Source organism: Saccopteryx leptura, chromosome 3 (genome assembly GCF_036850995.1).
Source record: "Saccopteryx leptura isolate mSacLep1 chromosome 3, mSacLep1_pri_phased_curated, whole genome shotgun sequence".
Taxonomy (NCBI): Eukaryota; Metazoa; Chordata; class Mammalia; order Chiroptera; family Emballonuridae; genus Saccopteryx; species Saccopteryx leptura.
In genome coordinates, this window is record NC_089505.1 from 185,358,844 (window position 1) to 185,376,383 (window position 17,540).

The following is a 17,540-nucleotide window of genomic DNA, read 5'->3' on the forward strand; positions in this document are numbered from 1 at the left end:
CCAAAGACAATATTATAACTTTAACCACTTTTTTCAACTTTCCAAATACTTAAATTAGGGGCTATTTTTGAATATTTATTTTAAAGAAGAATAAACTGTGGAAAGCTAAAATTTATAAATGATATCATTTTCATATTCTTGAATACATTGGGAATGTTTTGCAAGGTGTTTCATTCCAAAAAAATTGATCATTTGCCTTTTGGCAAAATGGTTGTTTGGTTTATCACCTCTTCAGTAAGTAGCCCCCAGGCAAGTTGACTTTTGTTAAATGGGTGTTCAAAATTGTGAATGTACCTAGAAAGCAAAAGTGATTGTTAAAAGCTGCCAATCTAACCTAGTTAAAAAATCATTTGAGCCTGACCAGGCAGTGACACAGCGAATAGTGTGATGGACTGGAATGCAGAGAACCCAGGTTTGAAACCCCAAGGTCGCTGGCTTGAGCGCAGGCTCCTCTGGTTTAAGCACAGCTCACCAGCTTGAACTCAAGGTCACTAGCTTGAGCAAGGGGGTCACTCAGTCTGCTGTAGTTGCCCCATCAAGGCACATATAAGAAAAGCAGCCAATGAGCAACTAAGATGCCACAACAAAGAATTGATGCTTCTCATCTCTCTCCCTGCCTGTCTGTCTGTCCCTATCTGTCCCTCTCTCTGTCTCTGTCATACACACAAAAAAACAGCAACAACAGAAAAACATTTAATTACAGTCATCTCTCACCATATCACAGTTCATTTTTTGTGGTCTTACTGTATCATGGACTTTGAAACTGTATATATCTAATTTATTTGCTATATCATGAAATTTTGTGGAATATAGGTATTTTTATATATTTATTATTTTAATTATTTTTGTGGTAAAATAAGCATTTTCTAGCCTAAAAAATTGAAAAGGTTTATAAGAGTGTGGGGAGGCTTAAAAAATATATAAATAATAAAATAAATACAAGGTTGCTAGTTCACAGATTTTCACCTATTGCAGGGGGTCTGGAACCTATCCCTCATGAGAGATGAGAGACCACTGTAAATCCAGCACCCATTTGTGTTAAAAACTCTCAGCACAATGGAAATCAAGGGAATATAATTCACTGTAATAAAAACTATATATGACAAACCCACAGCCAAAATCATACTTAATGGGCATAAACTACAAGCATTTCCCTTAAGATCAGGAATAAGACAAAGATGTCTGCTATTACCACTCTTATTCAGTATACTACTAAAAGTCTTATCCACAGCAATCAGACAACAAGAAGAAATAGAAGGCATTTAAATTGGAAAGGAAGAAGTAAAACTGTCATTATTTGCATATGGCATGATACTGTATAAAAATAACATTAAAGATTATCCAAAAAAATTACTAAAACTGATAAATGAATTTAGTAAAATAGCAGGATACAAAAATAAATATCTAGAAAGCAACTACATTTTTATACACCAATAATGATCTACCAAAAAGGGAAACAAAAAAAATCTATTCACAATTGTTTCAAAAAGAATAAAATATTTAGGAATAGATTATTTAACCAAAGATGTAAAAGAATATTATAAGACACTGAATAAAGAAAATGAAGAAGACACAAATAATGGAAGCATATACCTTCTTCATGGATACAAGAATTAACATAATTAAAATGCTTATATTATCAAAATCAATTTATAGATTCAGTGCAGTTTCTATCAAGATATCAATGGTATATTTCAAAGAACTAAAACAAATATTACAAAAATTTATATAAAATCACAAAAGACCTCCAATAGCTACAGTAATCTTGAAAAAGATCAAAGTTGGAGGAATAAGGCTACCTGCTATCAAATTATGGTAAAAAGCCATTGTAACCAAAACAGCATAGTGACATAAAAACAGACAAATAGACCAATGGATCAGAATAGTGAACCTAGAAATCAAACTACATATATATTGTCAATTAATATTTCACAAATGAGGCAAGAATATAAAATGGGGTAAAGATAGTCTGTTCAATAAATAATGTAGGGAAAATTAGATACATGCAAAAAAACAAAAAGAAACTAGACCAACTTCTTACATCATACACAAGAATAAACCAGAAATGCATTAAAGACTTAAATATTAGACTCAATATCATAAAAATCTTAGAAGAAAACAGGCAGTAAATCTTGAACATTTCTCATAGCAATATTTTCTGACATATCTCCTCAGGCAAAAAATGAGAAAAAAAATAAGCAAATAGTGTTGCATCAAACTAGAAAGTTTCTGCACAGCACAGGAAACCATCAATAAAATGAAAAAAAAACATGGAATGGGAAAACACTTTTGCTTATACATCTGATAAAGGATTAATACCCAAAATTTATAAATAATTTATGACATTCACACCAAAAGAAAAATTCCAATTAAAAATTTTCACCTGGGTTTTTTTTTTTTTTGTTTTTTGTTTTTTTTTTTTTTTTTTTTTTTTTTTTGTGACAGGAGGGAAAGAGACAGAGAGAGGGACAGAAACAGACAGAAAGGGAGAGAGATGAGAAGCATCAATTCTTTGTTGCTGCACCTTAGTTGTTAATTGATTGCTTTCTCATATGTACTTTGACCCAGGGGGCTACAGTAGGCTGAGTGACCCCTTGCTCAAGTCAGCGATCTTGGGCTCAAGCTGGTAAGCCTTGCTCAAACCATATGAGCCCCCACTCAAGCCGGCAACCTCGGGGTTTCGAACCTGGGTTCTCCATGTCCCAGACGCTCTATCCACTGTACCACTGCCTGGTCAGGCTGAATATTTTACTACAGAATCAAATTGTTAAAATTAACTTGATTTTATTTGCATTAAACACAGTAGTAGAAAACTCAAAATATATATGTACATTACCTCTCAGATAAACTAGTAATTTCTGTCTTCAATAATTACAGAAAAAGGCTTTACAATTTATTTAAGTTAATAATTTCTGTCTAATATTTACATATTTTCATTAAAATTATAATTTTTTTGCCACATAATTAATATTATTTGGAGGTTATAATTATCAAAGCACAATGTTAAGAAAACAGTAATTGTGGCCTGACTAGGTGGTGGTGCAGTGGATAGAGTATCAAACTAGGAAGTGGAGGACCCAGGGTCAAAAGCCCAAAATCACCTGCTTAAGCATGGGCTCTTTTGGCTTGAGCATGGGCTCACTGGCTTGAGTGCAGGTCACTGGCTTAAGCAGGGGATCATAGACATGACCCCATGTTCGCTGGTTTGAGCCCAATGGTCGCTGGCTTGAAGCCCAAGGTTGCTGGCTTGAGCAAGGGGTCACTCGCTCTGCTGTAGCCCGCCGCTCCCCCCCCCCCCATCAAGACACATATGAGAAAATAATCACTGAACAACTAAGGAGCTGCAAGGAAGAATTGATGCTTCCCATTTCTCTCCTTCCTGTTTGTCCCTATCCCTTTCTCTGACTCTTTCTGTCTCTGTCAAAAAATTAAAAAAAAAAAAATCATGATGTATGCTTTAATTTTAAATATATATAAATATTTTTTTTCACTTTTTATTCACTATTTTGTAAAAAAAAAAAAAAAGCTGTTAATAGTAAGCCTATAAAGGCCATACTTAAACTATCACTCTAAAAAACAAAAATAGAGAGAAGCTCATTTGAGTCCTTTAGAGATAACATTGGTCTATTGTATACAGCACATATCAACAATTTATTTTACTTTTAACCCATCACATAACCCATTCTAAAGTAATTCATGGATGTGGTTAGAGGAGGTTATTTTCTCCTTGACAAAAATGTGCCATTTTTTCCTGTTTCGTGAAATCTGGAACACTGATCATTATAGTGCTTTTGGCAGCTAATTTGAGCATCAGTGACTCAACTTGGAGAAGAATATTTTTTTCTGCCCTAAAGAATCTCTGAGTTTTCAGACTCCAGTAATTGAAAACTCCCCAAACACTTACTCACAGAGGAGATACACATTACTGCAAGAACTGTCTACAAATTGTAAAGTATTCAATTTACATTCCCAGCACCTCAGGGCAGTTCTGAAGAATTTATATCTTCAGGAACCTTTGAACTAACAAAAGATAACATTTCACAGTAAAGTCTACTTGCATAAAAGTTTTTTTAAACTCCTTTCTTTCATTTTATAGAAGAACTACTTCCTTCACTTGTGATTCACACTGAGAAGAATTTATATTCACTAGGATGCAACTCATGAAAAAGGTGGAACAGGAAAGAAAAGGAAGAAAGAAGGGAGGGAGGGAGAGAAAGGAAGAAAAGAAAGAAAGGAGGGAGGGAGGGAGAGAAAAGAAGAAAGAAAGAAAGAAAGAAAGAAAGAAAGAAAGAAAGAAAGAAAGAAAGAAAGAAAGAAAGAAAGAAAGAAAGAAAGAAAGAAAGAAAGAAAGAAAGAAAGAAAGAAAGAAAGAGAGAGAGAAAGAAAGAGAAAGAAAGAGAGAGAGAGAGAGAAAGAAAGAGAGAAAGAAAGAAAGATTTGAAGAAGTAAAAACAGGAATATCCTTTTTTATAAAAAAGAAATGATGCCTGAATTTATGTTGATAGTCCTGAGCCACTGTGACATAGTTATTATAACTCTGTATTAAGATAATAAAACAAAGAGGCCCTGGCCGGTTGGCTCAGTGGTAGAGCGTCGGCCTGGTGTGCGGAAGTCCCAGGTTCGATTCCCGGCCAGGGCACACAGGAGAGGCGCCCATCTGCTTCTCTACCCCTCCCCCTCTCCTTCCTCTCTGTCTCTCTCTTCCCCTCTCGCAGCCAAGGCTCCATTGGAGCAAAAGATGGCCCGGGCGCTGGGGATGGCTCCTTGGCCTCTGCCCCAGGTGCTAGAGTGGCTCTGGTCGCGACAGAGCGGTGCCCCAGATGGGCAGAGCATCGCCCCCTGGTGGGCGTGCCGGGTGGATCCCGGCGGGCCATGCTGTTGTCTGTCTGACTGCCTCCCCGTTTCCAGCTTCAGGAAAAAAAAAAAAAAAAAAAAAAAAAGATAAAACAAAGAGCTTTACTTCTGTGACTGTCTAATCCTTCAAATTTGAGAAAAAATAATGCACTTTTTGATTTTTTTCTTTTTTGTACTTGGAGTTTTTACCTGGGTACATAGTTTTTTGTTTAATTAATGCATCAGGTATTTTTGGTATTTAAAAGAAATTTAAGAAAAATGCTTCTATTGAAGCATTAAAATTTGGAACATTCATGTAAGCAACCCCTTATTAAAGGCTCAGATTAACAATAAAAATTTTTCTTCTGTTAATTAGTAAGTGTACTTCCACAGCAAATGATCCTTAAATAATTTATTTAATTAAAAAAATATATGTCTTCGCCCAGGCCGGTTGGCTCAGCAGTAGAGCGTCGGCCTGGCGTGTGGGGGACCCTGGTTCGATTCCCGGCCAGGGCACATAGGAGAAGCGCCCATTTGCTTCTCCACCCCCCCTCCTTCCTCTCTGTCTCTCTCTTCCCCTCCCGCAGCCAAGGCTCCACTGGAGCAAAGATGGCCCGGGCGCTGGGGATGGCTCCTTGGCCTCTGCCCCAGGCGCTAGAGTGGCTCTGGTCGCGGCAGAGCGACGCCCCGGAGGGGCAGAGCATCGCCCCCTGGTGGGCAGAGCGTCACCCCTGGTGGGCGCCGGGTGGATCCCGGTCAGGCGCATGCGGGAATCTGTCTGACTGTCTCTCCCCGTTTCCAGCTTCAGAAAAATACAAAAAAAAAAAAATGTGTCCTCATAGTATTTGGTTCTTCTTATTTTCTGGTTCTTGTGAAGCGGTAAGAAATTTGCAATGGATTAAACCTGACCTATATTTTATAGGTAAAAATGATTTTTTTTACCCCTTCCTGTGGCTTATGATCAAAGATAAATTTTGTACAGTAAGTACTAAATCTCTGACATCTGTGGTTCAAGCCAATTTTAGCATTCAAATTAAAATTTTTTAAAACAAAGAAAAACTCCTTTATAAACCCTTTGCAATTATTTAATTATCATATTTATTAGCAATACTATGGTAACAATAATAAAACATTTCAAATGCAATAATTTAATAAGCTTTTTATTAGGTTAAAAATTGATCAGTGTTTCTTTTAATTAGTAACCTAAGAATCAACAATTTCATAAAACTGGTTTATTTAGCCCAGAAAATTGAGCAATCCCTAATGACTGATTTGCTCACATTTTCCCTGTGAATAAGTAATATGAAAACTTTAAAACCAATAAGATACTTTATAAATTCAACTAAGAGGATGGATAAACTAAGATGCCTCTGGCATCAGTTACAAAAACATCTGTTGTGTTTCTACTTATTTGAACAGATTTTTGTATCCTAATTTAATGCCAGCCTAGCTACATTTAGCCTCCTCCTTCTGTTTTGGCAAACCAAATCATCAGGTCTTAAATCAGAACAAGCTTATCATATCATACTATGAAAGGCCAACAGGGGATAAAGGACACCAGGTGTTAAATAAGTTTTCTTTTAGGCTTTCATTTCAGCCTTCCTGCATTCCCCATGCTGCTTTTTACTTGTCAGAAACGAAAAATGTGCTTTGATAGATAACAACCCTATTTTCTTCACTGACTGAGCTTAGAGAACACCATTAAGTATTGATATCTAGGGTGTTTAACTAGGGAATGCAATCACAGCAGTCCCAAAATTGGGGTTCTGCTGTATTCTTTTACATGCCAAGATTTTTGAAAGACTCCATATTAATTTTGTTTTCCTTGGAAAAATGTGTTGTAGAGTTTAGCTGTCAGAGATGATAGGAAGGGGACAAAGGTCTTTAACTGTGTGTCTACTTTCTCCTGCAGATTTCAGCTTATGTTCTGGAGCCCAAATAGCCCTGAGAAAACTTGCAAAGTTGTATGTTAAAATGGGATTATGGTTCCAGCCTGCCAAAGCAAACTACTGAACGGCTTTGCACTTTGAGAGTTTATCATTTGTACTTCAGTTTTATTAACAAAGAAGAGCCAAAAACAGTCTTCGAGAATTTCATCATGCTTGATGATAATTCTTTGAAACATGGCAAACTGGAGCAACCTGATTGGCTCACAAGAGTTCACAGTCAGCCTGTACTCGCCTATACTAACTAAAATAATATCTCCACATTATTCAATTTGATTCAAGACATGAGATACCTGATCACGTGGTGGCACAGTGGATAGAGCATCAGACTGGGATGCAGAGAACCCAGGTTTGACCCCGAGGTCATCAGCTTGAGTGTGGGCTCATCTGGTTTGAGCAAAGCTCACCAGCTTGGACCCAAGGTCGCTGGCTCGAGCAAGGGGTTACTCAGTCTGCTGAAGGCCTGCGGTCAAGGCACATATGAGAAAGCAATCAATGAACAACTAAGGTGTTGCAATGAAAAACTGATGATTGATGCTTCTCATCTCTGTTCCTGTCTGTCTGTCCCTATCTATCCCTCTCTCTGACTCTCTTCCTGTCTTTGTAAATAAATAAATAAATAAATAAATAAATAAATAAATAACATGAGATAGCTCTCTCTGGCTTTCAATAAAATGATATTTAAAACGTACTTATATAGTGTAGGTCAAATAAGTTTGTAAATACAATGTTTATGTTTGCTGGCTTATAGTTTGCATTGGGTGTGGGAGACAGGCTATATAGGCTGGCAAGGTCCTCATAGCCTGAGGATTAGTTTTAAGACTAAGATCTTCTCAAAACTAAGCCTTTTCCCACACCCTTGACTGTTGCATGATGTGGGGTGGTGCACTCTTATGAGGAATCCTATTTATGCCTCAGATAAGTGTCTTTGTATCAGAGATTTCCTTATTTGTATATTGGCTCAAAGGCTTTAATTTCTACACTATAAAATGAAGTAGATGGGGAGAGGCTTTCTAGCTCATATCCTGCCATCAGCATAGCAGAGGAGAGGCAGCTAAGATAGTGATGTGCTAAAGGAGAAGCTAGTTTGTGCAGTTTGTGCAGAGAGAAGGAGATGGGGAACAGAGGTGAGTAAGGTGAGTAAGGCTGGTGGGGCCTTTAATTCTAGAAATACTTGGATGAGTCAGTGGCTTTGGGAGCCCTGAATGGAAAGGGAAGTGTTTTCTCACTGTGTGTATTTCTGTCCCGCCGGGTGTGAGCTAGAATTAAAGGTAATGGCTCACCAGTTCTTGGCTCCTTGATTTCATTACCGACTGTCCGAATCAAATGTGAACCTGCATGGGCCAGGCAGCTGTGGTGATTGCCGTGGCTACTGGCCTTACACATAGCCATTGCAGTTTTGGGGTTATAAAAGGATTGTGTACTAATCCTGTTTGCCTATTTGTAGCCCCCTGCACCACTTGTGGCTAGCATATGTTTTGCCTGAGAAATAGACAAATAAAACTTAAATTGAATGAGAAAAGGTGTTTACCTATGGTAGCTTTACATAATGCAGATGGAGAAAAACCCTTGAACTATATTTTATAAGAAAACACTGTTATTAAATCTGAAGCTGTATCCTTAACTGAAGGTGATAATACCCTTTATTACAAGTGACATTTAGCAATATCTAGAAACATTTTGATTGTCATTGCTCTGGGGTTTGGGAATATTCTTGGCATCTACTTGATAGAGGCCAGGGATGTGGCTAAACATCCTACACAGCACTAAAGGATAGTCCCAAAACAATTATCTGTCCCCAAATTCCAAAAATGGCAAGGTTGAAAAACTCCAGTTAAAATGGACAAATATATATCCCACATAGGTGGGATACAAAACTGAGGCTCTTGAGCACAGATAAAAGTGAAATAGTTACCCAGGGTAGTAGGTGGGGTTGAGGGGAGTAAAGAGGGACAAATATACAGTGATGAAAAATGTGTGATGGGCATACAACACAATACCAATCAACAGTTTAAATGTTATAGAGATACTTTAAATTTATGTACTCTTATTGATTAATATCACTCCATTAAATTTAATTTCAAATTTTTTTAAAAAAATGAAAATGGTAAAATGAAAACTCATGTCAAATGTTGGAAGAATGGAATTAGTGAAGTGGTACCAGAACTGGCCAAGGCTATCAGTCAGTAAAAACTAGGGATTGAACAAAGGCTGGAACATGCTTGTGTGGTTCACTTAGGTGTTATAGGATTAAACCTAAAAGAACTTCAAGGGTTTTTCTACCCAGCTTGGAAATTTTTAAAAATTATCTTTTAATAATAACTTATATGATTAAAAAAAGCCACACAACTGCTTAAATTAAAACCTGTAGTCACCCATGAACCAGGTACTACTAAACAATACCTGGTCAGTAGTAGATAAATATTAATTTAACAAATAAAAGAATAATTGCTTTTCAATTGAATGAATAACAAATGAGCTATTTCTGGATTTCTGCATTTAGAGTGGTTTACTGACTTTTTTTCTGTCTCTAAGCCCACCAGAAATAGTTTAATGACAAACACCTTAGAGATTTTAAGGGGCAAGTGCAGACCTCAGAGCTCCTGATACACACACTTGCTCACCTGTATAATACTTACAATGCAATAGAGGATTGATAGTGTATATGCAGATGCATAAATTTAAGACCCTGAGCATTTCATGTTTTGTGATCAGCAGCATGTTCAAAATTAATTGTTAACAAAAATTGCATGGATATTTGTACTTTGTCTTCTTTGCCTATTAATTTAAAGACTAAAGAATGAAAATAAGTTAGAAATATAAAATAAGTCAAAACATATACAATTACTAATACTCAATCTTTTGATCTACAAGAATAGCAATAATATGGTCCAACCTAAATGAAAAAGTTTAAGATTAATAAGTTAAACTATATACAATGTCTTTGTACAATCTTTAAAAACAGTTTTCCTAATCAATAATCATGCTAACCATGTCAGTTTTAGTTGACTCATATGTATCTATTCCACTATGCAGTTGTGAATCAGGTGCAGGGAGAGAATATGGGATAGGAGAGAAAGCAATCTGGGAAAAGGAGTAGAAATTCTAATCCAAAGAGGAATACCTTGCCATGGATAAAGACCTGTTGTGGCTATTTAAGGTCAGTTCTAGGCTATTATATATATCTGAGAAGGTTTGAATCTTATGGCTGGCTTAGAAAATTTGGATGTAAATAATACTAACTGTAGATATGGTATTTAGTTTTGCTTATAGAAACCCGCCTGTGAAAAATATGAAGTGCCTGGCCTTAGTTTATAGTGAGAGACTCTTAGGCAGAAACATGCAATAGAGCAAATAAAACTTCCTAAATAACACTTAAGAAATTGTACAAGGTAAGTTCAAACCATTTCTTAAGACTCTTTTCATTGGACTTCAGTATAAATTTTCATTTTTTCCCCTCATCTACCTTATTTCTTTAACATTGAAATTCCTCAAGAAACCATCTTAACAATCTTTACATCCTTTTATAGTTTTAATAGGACCAGTCCATGCTACATTCATAATTTTATTTCTTTGTATGTTGCATATTGATGACACACTAATCAGTCTTCTTTATCCTTATGCTTTTCTTAAGCTGCGAACACGAACAGCCAACATACCTAATTCCTCTAATTCAGTATATTTACAAGTTAACTCAACAGCTCTAAATGTAAGCACTGTACCTTCCTCACTACCACCAATCTGTTTGTTATTCTTTATTCTGTTTTACTTCCACTGTTGGCTAAATTAGGTTTACCTCCTATACTTTTCAAGTCTGTCCTTGCTTTCCCGTTGCCACAAGTTTTAGCTGTATGACCTTGGATTAGTCATTTAACTTCATTAAATCTTCAAATAATTTCACCTTGAGAAGATTCTTGCCTCCATTAAATTAATTCTTAATGTTTTAGCCAGAGCTAATTATCTATACTAAAAGTCTAATCAAGCTGTTCCCTACCTAAAAATATTCATTCAACCCCATAGTCTATATGCTGAAATTCAGTTATTTAGAATTGTTGTCAGTGCTATCTCTGATTCAGAAAGTACCATCTTCTGTTCCTTAATCTTTCACCACTTTCTCTTACTCTGATATTTTCATACTAATTTTCTTTTCCTGCCCACATGTGTCATTTCATACCTCCAAACCTCTCCTCAAACTCTTCTCTTGGCCATTAATAGCCTTCTTCCTCTTTACTCTTCTGGTCAACTCTTACTCATACTGAACTCATATAGTTCAGGCATCATCTTCTCCATGTAGGATTGCCAAACCTTATGTTTAGACCAAGTGCCTTCTTTTCCTTTTCTTCAATAGCAACATGTACCTTCATTAAGTTGACAATATTTTTTATTTTTATTTATTGTTTTCTTTTTTGTATTTCTCTGAAGTTGGAAACGGGGAGGCAGTCAGACAGACTCTCGCATGCGCCTGACCGGGATCCACCTGGCATGCCCACCAGGGGGCAATGCTCTGCCCATATTGGAGCGTCGCTCTGCCGCAATCAGAGCCATTCTAGCACCTGAGGCAGAGGCCACAGAGCCATCCTCAGTGCCGGGGCAAACACTGCTCCAGTGGAGCCTTGGCTGCAGGAGAGAAAGAGAGAGACAGAGAGGAAGGAGAGGGGGAGGGGTAAAGAAGCAGATGGGCACTTCTCCTGTGTGCCCTGGCCGGGAATCGAACCTGGGACTCCCGCACACCAGGCCGATGCTCTACCACTGAGCTAACCAGCCAGGGCATTAAGTTGACAATATTATGATGATCCTCAAATTTTCATTAAACTGTTATTTTATTAAAGTTTTATTATGAGCAAAAAGTGAGGGAGAGAAGAAAATGGGATTCTAAGTTCAGCTTCACCTCAAACATTAAAATTTTTCTTTTATATATTTTAAAATTGATCAGCCAGATAAGATTTCATTTAATGATAGTTCTCTGCAGCAACATCAACAAGAATAGTATCCCTGAACAGCACCTGCCTATGACATTTTTATGATATCTTTGATGTCATACACCAAACATAATGCTTAAAAACAAAAGGCATTTATTGAACAAAACAGCTTTGGCCTATAATAAGCATAAAATAAATGGTGATTGATGATAATAATATTTTTCATGCTGAACATTCAAAACTTAGTGTATTGGTCAATTTTTTTTACCAAAAAAATCTATATGTATGCATGTATGCAAATGTAGAAAGTTTCATATATTTAACCTTTTATAAACACACACACACACACACACACACACACACACACACACACAAGAAAGACTCACCTTGACCTTACTTTACTCAGGTTCCTTTGAGCTCTGTTGAACTAAGCTTGACCTGGCTTCCCACTTTGTCTTTGTAGAATTCATTTGAGCAAGAATCTTGATATTCAGTTTAGGAAAAACCCTACACCACTGATATCTGATTACCTTTTATATCATAGCATCCTGGCCTGCCTTCAGCAAAAACTTTGGTGCATCGATCTAACAAGGATCTTCCTTATTCCTGATGTCTCCTCTTAGTAATTTTTCACCCACCAAGTGCCACCCTGATCTTTCTTGTAAATATCCACTTGTCCTTATTGGAGTCAGAGTTGAGTCCAGTATCCCTGGCAAGATATCATTGTAGTGGTCCCTACATCCAATAAGATACCCCTCCCCACCTAATAAAATCTACTTTACTCTCTTTTAACAAATGTAATAAAAATGCTTTATCAGTTATCACAATGTTTTTATCTTTAACATGTACATCCACATTTATATGAATAGGTACACATATTCTGCCTATAAAAAAGCATCTTTATCTAAAATTACATAAAGTAAGATGTTGAATATTAAAAGCTTGCCTTTCTTACTTGCATTTGGTATAGAAATTTCATCATGTGCTTACAAAACCACATTCTTAAAACTGCTTTGTAAGTCCTATAGCACATAAGAACTCAACATAATTATCTATCTACTATCATCACAGTAGATGTGAAGAATTATTGAAGTTCTTTCTGTCTTTAAACACATGTAGATCTCAACACATGGATATCAAGCTGAAAATGAGTCACAGAGAGGGGGAGAGATTTATTGATTGTACAACCTGAGCTGCTGTAAATATGAAAGTGTCACCACTGGAAACAAACACTGACTTGGAGGCTCCTTGACATTATCATTCAAACAAGTTGTGTGAATTTTTATAAAGGGAATATGAGATGGCAGTGATTAATATATGGCTAAGTAGGCCATGGTTCAAATAATGGAGGACAAGTAATTTGTATGTCAAACCACAAATATACAAAGCCCAGAAACTTGTGATTTATGAAACAAAAATTTGTAACTGTCTCAGTAGAAGATGCTGGACAAGAATTTTTGTGATATTGAAACTCAATCATCCTAAAATAGAATTCAGGAAAAATTAAATGGATTTTTAAAAATCAGTTAACATAATGTATTACTTATTAAATTATTTCATAGAGCAAATAGAAGACTAATTTCTCTGGAGCAATTCATGCCCCCAAAAGTTATAATTAAAGACACAAATTGAATGATTTTAATAATGATGAAAGTTCAGCCTTTTAGTGTGTAGGTATGATAATATGAGAGTCACAGAAGGACTCCGTCTTTCATTTTCATTTAACTTCTCTCTTGGGACTTATAAGGGCACTTTTCCTCATTTATTTATTTATGGATATTAAAAATAGTATCAGGAGTTGAGTGGTTATTTTTTAAAGATAAAATTAATGCTAACCACTCAAAAAAAAATCTAGTGGCATTTTGAGACTACAGAAGGATTTCTGAATTTCCCAGTGTGCACTCTGCCTGTTTACCTCTCCATAGCTTTCCTGTTGTTTAGGGTCCTGCCAAGAAAAAAGATGTGCATGTATGCTGGCGCACTGCCTCTGTTGTTTTCCTTTCTTACAGAACACAATTAGGGATCATTGAAGACTTTCCAGGAAGCATTCGTAATATAAATATGAAACCAAAAATTATTCTTTAAAGATGGTAGCAAAATGCATTGTTAAGACTTACTGGAAAATAATCAAACTGTACAACCTGGTTGGTCAGAATATTTGTATTCTTATATCATTTAGGAAAATCCTATTATGGTCTTAACCACAGACACATCCCTGGTGTGTAAGATAGAGACAATTCATAAAACACACAGCATTTTCAGCCAGAAAATAGGACAACCTATTGCCTTCTGTAGATGGCTACTTCATCCCAATTCCCATCAATAGAACATAATCTCATTGCAGCAGGCAATATTTGGTAGCAATGAAACACGAACATTTTTTTAGATATGTGCAGATTGCTCCTACATGAAGGACAAAAAGATTTTGTTTTTGCAATGACTGGTATCTTCATTTACAACAAGGTTGTATAACAAAGAGGTATAGTATTATATTTATACGTAGGTACTCCAAGAACTCTATCTCCTTTTATTCTTTCCTCCTCAATCTTCTTTCTTTCTCTCTCTCTTGCATAAATTGTCAATTCTCCAAATTCAACTACAAAATCATCTAAGTCACTGTATCTGTTGTATAATTAATTCTCCCATCAATGGATTACAAGTCTGCCTCCATAATGCTCTCTCACTGCTAGAGCAGGAAGAATCTATGTACATTTAACCCTTGATCAAGATCATTTCCATACAGAGTGAGACAGATGCCAAAACCCAAAAGCCTGCGTGTTTCTAATATTAGAAAAGCTACACACCCAATTTGGCCACTCTCCACCCATGCAAAATAGAATAAATTATGCTGTGCTGTTATCACGATAATTAAATATATTAATAATAAGCTAATGAGATTACAATAGCTGATTGTGAACAAGCCCAATTGTGTTAATTGTAAGCTCCTGAATGGCAATTTTAGCTGCTGCTGAGTTTTGAAATATAATCAGTTTTACTATTTTTATCTGATTTCTTAATGAAGCTTGCCCTGAGCAATTGTTCTATGCGTTCTTTAGCAAACAGTGTCATAACTGCTGACATTAATCTCGATTACTTTAGTTAAAATAAATAGTTATACTTGGGTGGCTTTCAGAAAATACATCACAGTATATGTAATGCTGGAAAGCAAAGAGAACTTCATGTTTTTCTTTGTTTGACTACATTTTATATGATGCATTCCAACCATGCAGATAATTTCTTTGGTGTCACCAGATCCTTCCTAGGGTCTAACTGCATAAATCAAAAAGAACTACCATTTGTTGTTTTGTAATAGTTCTCTATCAGTTGAGGAATTAAGATAAAATTTGTACTGAGGAGAAAGTAACTGATATCAAATGTATCCTGTGCACAAGACCAGGAGAAAAAAAACAAAAGTTGTTGAAATATTTATGGAGAGTTTCCTTCCACAAGTCTTTGGGTTGGCGGTATGCAGATCATACTATCAATACCAACCACCAACGTTAATGGCTGAACTGCAAGAGAGAGAGCACTCACATTATTTGTTTTTATAGTAGATTAATATACATTGAATGGCTCTTTTGAGCTTTTTAAGTGCATTGGAAGACTGCCATGACATACAACTCATTATAAAAGACTGGAAATTTGAAGGGAAAATAAAGTTTGGGGAAACCAAAAATGCCATTTACACACACTAAAGAAACATCTTTCATCCTTTTGATTTTTTCATTCACAGTCTTTCAACATCTGCAATTCGGATTGTATATTTAGACTATTTAATGCCTGTGAGCAAAGGTTAAATGGGTTTTTACAGGAACACATGAGGAAATGGGATAAAACTTTTTTTAAATCCCACGAAACATCTAAAATGAGAAAATGTATATTAAAACATCATAAAATTAAGTGGTTACAATAACAAAGGTGTTATACTGCTCACTTCATCCACAAGAACATTGAAAAACTTCTTTATTGAGTTATAATGTTTCGTGCAAGTAGATGCATAAATTGCACAGATCCTAAGTATAGAACTGAATGTAATTTTAAATACATATACAGCCATGTAATTACTACCCACTTAAAAGATCAAGAGTCAGAATATTTCTTTTTTTTTCTGTATTTTTCTGAAGCCGGAAACTGGGAGAGACAGTCAGACAGACTCCCGCATACGCTCCACTGGGATCCACCCGGCACGCCCACCAGGGGGCGACGTTCTGCCCCTCCAGGGCGTCGCTCTGTTGCGACCAGAGCCACTCCAGCACCTGGGGCAGAAGCCCAGGAGCCATCCCCAGCGCCTGGGCCATCTTTGCTCCAGTGGAGCCTCTGCTGCGGGAGGGGAAAAGAGAGACAGAGATGAAGGAGAGGGGGAGGGGTGGAGAAGCAGATGGGCGCTTCTCCTGTGTGCCCTGGCCGGGAATCGAACCCAGGACTTCTGCATGCCAGGCCGATGCTCTACCACTGAGCCAACCGGCCAGGCCAGAATATTTCTAATACCCTAAATTCACTTTATAATTTTTTAAATCTACACTGTTGTGTAGATTTAGTTTTATCTATGTATGTATATAAAGTAAACTAGTGACTTCATTCTTGTACTGTTCTTAGCTAGGTTTGATACTGATTCTACATAAGAGATTTCCAAGTTTTTTCTTTCCTACTTTCTGGGACAGAGTGCATAAGTTATAGATTATCTCTTTCTTGAATTTTTTATGAAACTGGCCTAGAAAACCATCTGGGTCCACTCTTATATTATTCTGTGTCTGTGGTCATTTTTATCTATTTACCTTTTACTAGAAAATTGACTTTTATCTAATTTTCACGTGTATTGGTCTATATATACTATCCAGAGAATTCTCACATTTATTTACTTTTATAAAAATTTCTGGGTTGTTTTTGTTTTGAAAACATGAATTTTAGACTCTGAAAGTTTACTGTTAATAAAGGAGATAGGATTCTGTTACCATATACAGTAGGCTATGGGTACAAAAATAAGCTTTTTATCAAATGGCACATTTGCCCATAGATAAAAGTAAGAAATATATTTGAGGTTAGGATTGAAATAAATGTTCTCAGTTCAAACTCATGAGCAAAAAACACTGGTTTAAGAAACAATGAGGAAACAACTTTCATACTACTGTCAGGAAAGAGTGCCACATGCATTACATAGAAATTTCATGTCACTGTATATTGTTTGCATAAACTGTTTTGGTAGAATTTCAAACTTAAAGGAAACTTTCAAGAATCCATAAATGAACTTCTATATTCCCTTTATTGTGCACTATTACTGTTCACTATTGGTTTGTATTTTTTCCCATTTACTTATCATTCTCTCTCTTCTTACACCTCTAGATACAAGATAGATGACAGATCAGAGAGAGAGATAGATACTTATTTTTCTGAACCCAGTGAGTAAATTTAAAAAAAAAGTGCATTAACCTGTAAATTCTTCAGTCTGCATTTCTAAGAACAAAAACATTTTATGATATAACCATAGTACAGTTAACAATATTAGAAATTCTTTTTTTCTTTGTGGGAGAGAGGGACAGGTAGGAACAGACAGATAGAATGGGAGAGAGATGAGAAACATCAATTTCATTGTAGCAATTAGTTGTACATTGATTGCTTTCAGCTGAGCCAGTGACCCCTTGTTCAAACCAGCAATTTTGGCCTCAAGCCAGTAAACTTTGGGCTCAAGCCAGAGACCATGGCATCATGTCTATTATCCCATGCTCAAGCCAGTGACACTGTGCTCAAGCTGGTGACCTAGCGCTCATGCTGGCAACCTCAGGGTTTTGAATCTGGGTCCTCTGGGTCCCAGGCCAACACTCTATCCCTGCACCAACACCTGGTC